This window comes from Oncorhynchus mykiss, chromosome 6, assembly GCF_013265735.2.
Source record: "Oncorhynchus mykiss isolate Arlee chromosome 6, USDA_OmykA_1.1, whole genome shotgun sequence".
Taxonomy (NCBI): Eukaryota; Metazoa; Chordata; class Actinopteri; order Salmoniformes; family Salmonidae; genus Oncorhynchus; species Oncorhynchus mykiss.
In genome coordinates this window covers 88,019,407-88,026,082 of record NC_048570.1, presented here as the reverse complement: position 1 = coordinate 88,026,082, position 6,676 = coordinate 88,019,407, and positions in this window count along the sequence as shown.

The window sequence follows — 6,676 nt, the reverse complement described above, 5'->3', positions numbered from 1 at the left end:
TTGAAAGGAAACACTTCGACGTTTGTGGAATGGTAGGAATGTAGGAGAATAGAATAGATCTGGTAAAAGATAATACAAATACAAAACTAACCTTTTTTGGTATTTTTTGGTACCATCATCTTTGAAATGCAAGAGAAAGGCCATAATGTATTATTCCAGCCTGGGTGAAATTTAGATTTTGGCCACTAGATGGCAGCAGTGTATGTGCAAAGTTTCAGACTAATCCGATGAACATTGTATTTCAAGATTGCCCAAATGTGCCTTATTTGTTTATTAATAACTTTTCATGTTCAAAACTGTGCACTCTTCTCAAGCAATAGCGTGGTATTCTTTCACTGTAATAGCTACTGTAAATTGGACAGTGCAGGTAGATGAACAAGAATTAACCAGAATAAGCTTTCTGCCAATATCAGATATGTCTATGTCCTGGGAAATGTTCTTGTTACTTACAACCTCATCCTAATCGCATAACGTTAGCTCTGATTTGTGGTATATGGCCAATATACCACGGCTAAGGGCTGTATCCAGGCACTCTGCGTTGCATCTTGCCTAAGAACAGCCCTTCACCATGGTATATTGGCCATATACCACACCCCTCGTGCCTTACTGCTTAAATATAAACTTTCATTTGGCTTCTAATTCAACCTGACAACTTCCCCACCATATTTCTTTCAACTGTGGAACTTAATTTAAACCGAGCAGGGGCTTTCCTTTTCTGTCTGTGGATGGGCTTACTGATAACACTATATTTCAGTTACTTAAACTGAGCTAGGGCTTTCCTTTTCTGTGTGTGGATGTGCTTACTGATAACACTATAATTTGCAATTCGAAGCAGAAGTAAGCACAGCATAATATGTCACTGATAATATGTCACTGACTGCATATTGCGGACCTACCATGTAGTCTTCCTGTCTGACAGAAAGTTAGAGTATAGGTTATATACATAGCTTTCCTTCCAGTTCTCTGCTGCCAATGACTAGAACGAATTGCAAAAATCTTTTAAACTGGAGTCTTATATATCCCGCTCTAACTTTAAACATCAACTGTCTGAGCAGCTTACCGATCACTGTACCTGTACACAGCCAATCTGTAAATATCACACCCAACTACCTCATCCCCATATTATTACTTACCTTCTTGCTCTTTTGCACCCCAGTATCTCTACTTGCACATCATCATCTGCACATTTATCACTCCAGTATTAATGCTAAATTGTAATTATTTTCGCCTCTAGGGCCTATTTATTGCCTACCTCCCTACTCTTCTACATTTGCACACGCTGTAAAAGCAATATAATTCCTGAGTAACAGTATAATCGCTCAGTAACAACAGTATAATCCCTCAATAACAACAGTATAATCCCAGAGTAACAACAGTATAATATTTCAGTAACAACAGTAGAATCCCTCAGTAACAACAGTTTAATCCCTGAGTAACAGTATAATCACAGAGTAACAACAGTATAATCCCTCAGTAACAACAGTATAATCGCTCAGTAACAACAGTATAATCCCTCAGTAAGAACAGTATACTATCTAAGTAACAACAGTATAATCCCTCAGTAATAACAGTATAATCCCTCAGTAACAACAGTATACTCCCTCAGTAACAGCAGTATAATCCCTGAGTAACAACAGTATAATCCCTCAGTAAGAACAGTATAATCTCTGAGTAACAGTAGACTCAGTAACAACAGTATAATCAATGAGTAACAACAGTATAATCCCTCAGTAAGAACAGTACAATCCCTGAGTAACAGTAGAATCACTCAGTACAATCATTCAGTAACAACAGTAAAATCCCTCAGTAACAACAGTATACTCCTTCAGTATCAACACTATAATCCCTCAGTAAAAACAATATAATCCCTCAGTAAGAACATAATAATTCCTCGGTAAGAACAGTATAATCCCTGAGTAACAACAGTATAATCCCTCAGTAACAGCAGTATAATCCCTGAGTAACAACAGTATAATCCCTCAGTTACAGGAGTATAATCCCTGAGTAACAACAGTATAATCCCTGAGTAACAACAGTATAATCCCTCAGTAAAAACAGTAGAATCCCTGAGTAACAACAGTATAATCCCTCAGTAAGAACAGTAGAATCCCTGAGTAACAACAGTATAATCCCTCAGTAAGAACAGTAGAATCCCTGAGTAACAGTAGAATCACTCAGTAACAACAGTATAATCCCTCAGTGACAACAGTATAATCCCTCAGTGAGAACAATATAATCCCTCAGTAACAACACTATAATCCCTCAGTAACAACACTATAATCCCTCAGTGAGAACAATATAATCACTCAGTAACAACAGTATAATCCCTCAGTGACAACAGTATAACCCCTCAGTAACAACAGTATAATCCCTCATTAACAACAGTATATTCACTCAGTAAGAACAGTATAATCAGTCAGTAGTAACAGTATAATCACTCAGTAAGAACAGTATAATCCCTGAGTAACAACAGTATAATCACTCAGTAACAACAGTATAATCTCTCAGTAACGACAATATAATTGCTAAGTAACAACAGTCAAATCCCTCAGTGACAACAGTAGAATCGCTTCTGATTACGCTTATCAGATTAGAAAAATGTGAGATAATCTGAAATCTCAGTGCTGCAAGGGCAGATCAATCTATAAAAAAAAAAATAGGCTGGGTGGCAAGAAAATATGAGCATTGGTATTTTTATTTAATTTGCAATGCTATGGCTCGGCTCCTTTTTTTCAAATTTTGCCTAAAATGACACACCCAAATCTAACTGCCTGTAGCTCAGAGCCTGAAGCAAGGATATGCATTTTCTTGGTACCATTTGAAAGGAAACACTTTGACGTTTGTGGAATGGTAGGAATGTAGGAGAATAGAATAGATCTGGTAAAAGATAATACAAATACAAAACTAACCTTTTTTGGTATTTTTTGGTACCATCATCTTTGAAATGCAAGAGAAAGGCCATAATGTATTATTCCAGCCTGGGTGAAATTTAGATTTTGGCCACTAGATGGCAGCAGTGTATGTGCAAAGTTTCAGACTAATCCGATGAACATTGTATTTCAAGATTGCCCAAATGTGCCTTATTTGTTTATTAATAACTTTTCATGTTCAAAACTGTGCACTCTTCTCAAGCAATAGCGTGGTATTCTTTCACTGTAATAGCTACTGTAAATTGGACAGTGCAGGTAGATGAACAAGAATTAACCAGAATAAGCTTTCTGCCAATATCAGATATGTCTATGTCCTGGGAAATGTTCTTGTTACTTACAACCTCATCCTAATCGCATAACGTTAGCTCAACACCAATCCGGAAGAAGTTTTAACAGGAAGCCAGAGGCTAGCACTGGAGTAATATGATCACATTTTTTGGTTCTAGTCAAGATTCTAGCCATGTTTAGCACTGATTGACGTATATTTTGTGCTTTGTCCGGGTAGCCAGAGAGTAGAGCATTGCAGTAGTCTAATCTAGAAGTGGCAAAAGCACTGATTAGCTTGTCTGCATCATTTTCTGACAAAAAGCGTAGGATTTTTGCAATGTTACGAAGATGGAAAAAAGCTGTCCTTGAAATATTCTTGATATGTTGGTCAAAAGAGAGATCAGGGTCCAGAGTAACGCCGAGGTCCTTCACAGTTTTATTTGAGACAACTGTACAACCATCAACATGAATTGTCAGATCCAACAGCAGAACTAGCTTCTCTGTTTTAAAAGTTTAAAAGTAAAACATTTGCAGCCATCCACTTCCTTATGTCTGAAACACAGGCTTCCAGGGCTTCTCCGTGTTTCATTGAAATATACAGCTGTGTGTCATCCGCAGAGCAGTGAAAGTTGACTTTGTGTTTCCCAATGACATCACCAAGAGGTAAAATATATAGTGACAAACTGATATCTTTTCCACAGATAAGATCTAAACCAGGCAAAAACGTGTTTCCAATCTCTTCAAAATAATGTGGTGATTGATGGCGTCAAAAGCAGCACGAGGACAGATGCAGAGCCATGGTCTTACGCCATTAAAAGGTAATTTACCACCTTCAAGAGTGCAGTCTTCATCACTGCTGAAATGAAAGCCATCCTCTATTGGGGAACGCTGCTTTTTGGTTAGCTTTGCTACAATATCAAAAAAACATTTTGGATTGTTCTTATTCTCCTAAATTAGGTTTGAAAAATAGGACGATCGAGCAGCAGTGAGGGCTCTTTGATATTGCATGGTACTGTCTTTCCAAGCTAGTTGGAAGACTTCTGATTTGGTGGAGCGGAGCGTCCTTTCCGTTCCAATTTTCTGGAAGCTTGCTTCAGGGCTCGGGTATTGTTTTGTAATCCAGGGAGCAAATTTCTTGTGACAAATGTTTTTTGTTTTTAGGGGTGCAACTGCCTCGAGGGTATTACGCAAGGTTAAATTTAGATCCTCAGTTAGGTGGTTAGCCGATGTCCTTGGGTAGGTTGAGGGAGTTTGGAAGGGCATCTAGGAATCTTTGGGTTGTCTGAGAATTTAGAGCACCACTTTTGATGATCCTTGGTTGGGGTCTGAGCAGATTATTTGTTGCGATTGTAAACGTAATAAGATGGTGGTTCGATAGTCAAGGAATATGATGAAAAACATTTAGAATCACAATATTTATTCCATGGGACAAAACTAGATGCAAGGTATGACTGTGGCAATGAATAGGTCCGTAGACATGTTGGACAAAACCCACTGAGTCGATGATGGCTCCAAAAGCCTTTTGGAGTGGGTCTGTGGACTTTTCCATGTGAATATTAAAGTCACCAAGAATGTGAATATTATCTGCTACGACTACAAGGTCCGATAGGAATTCAGGGAACTCAGTGAGGAACTATGTATAGAGCCCAGGAGGCCTGTAAACAGCAGCTATAAAAAGTAATTGAGTAGGCTGCATAGATTTTTTGACTAGAAGGCCCAAAGACAAAAACGCAGTCTTTTTTCAAAATGTTTTTTTTTTTTAATTTGCTGTCATAAATGTTAGCAACACCTCCGCCTCTGCAGGATGTACGGGGGGATATGGTCACTAGTGTAACCAGGAGGAGAAGCCTTATTTAACACAGTAAATTCATGTTTAAGTCAGGCCAATCACATCAAGCTTATGATCAGTGATTAGTTCATTGACTATGACTGCCTTGGAAGTGTTAAGTAGCCCTATTTTGAGATGTGAGATATAACAAATTCTTTCAATAATGACAGGAATGGAGGAGGTCTTTATTCCAGTGAGATTGCTAAAGCGAAAACCACCATGTTTAGTTTTGCTCAATCTAGATCGAGGCACAGACACGGTCTCAATGGGGATAGCTGAGCTGACTACACGGACTGTGCTAGTGGCAGAATGTGGGGATAAACTAATCTTTTGGGAGAGGCAGAAAACAGTTTTCAACAAGAGATTGAGTTGTGAGTGTAACGGCTTTCATCGGAAGAAGAGGAATTATCGGACCAAAATGCAGCAGGGTACGTGTTCATCTTTAATAATAGCACTGAACACTGAATAAACAAAACAACAAACAGGAAACCCGAAACAGTCCTGCAAGGTGAATAACACTAAACAGACATTAACTACCCACAAACTAAGATGGCAACACAGGCTACCTAAGTATGATTCTCAATCAGAGACAACGAAAGACAGCTGTCCCTGATTGTGAACCATACCCGGCCGAAACATAGAAATACAAAAACATAGACATACAAACATAGAGTGCCCACCCAAATCACACCCTGACCAAACAAAAATAGAAACATACAAAGCAATCTACGGTCAGGGCATGACAGTGAGACTCTGCTGTAGAGTTCATCGCTCCCCCTAACTGGGAGGGGGCCAGAGACAATTACTCGATGCCGACATCTTTCTAGCTAATTTACACGTAGAAGCCATGTTGCGCTTGCTTGGTGACCTCTGACTGTTTCATCCTGACATCGTTGGTCGTGACATACAGCAGATAACAATATCCCTATACTCTCTATGCTCACCAGTTTTAGCCTCAGCCAGCACCCTCTTCAGATTAGCCTTTACGTCGGTAGCCCTGCCCCCTGGTAAACAGTGTATGATCGCTAGATGATTATTTTTAACTCTAATATTGCGGGTAATGGAGTCGCCAATGACTAGGGTTTTCTATTTGTCAGAGCTAATGGAGGGAGGCTTCGGCAGCTCAGTCCCCGTAACGGGTGGAGGAGGACTGATGGCTGTTTCTTGCCTTAAGCTGAGCATCGTTCACAAGTGGTAATATATAATTCACAAGTGATAGCCTAATATTGTCACCCATCACACTATTCTTGATTTAATATTGTGTGTACATACACTAAATAATATATTATTGTGAGATTTGTTTTGATTTAGACCATTATCATGCACCTGTCTCAATGTCATCTATGCACTGAAATAGCAAATGGAAGATGCATTTCCTGTGGTTCGTTTTCATGCCAGACAGGTAGGCTATACTCCTGTTGTAAAGAGAAGCAACATGCTTAATATGAGGAAAGTAGAGAAATATATATATATATATAGTAGGCCCCAGCAGCATCAGAGCTCGGAGAAGCCTCATTACCATGACTACGGTCATGTGGAATTTACTGCCTTAAGAAGGTCACCAAGGTCAACAGTCCTACTTGTGGCCACCGGTGGGGCGGTAATACGGTCACCGTAACAGTCCTACTCGTGACCACCGGTGTGGCGGTAA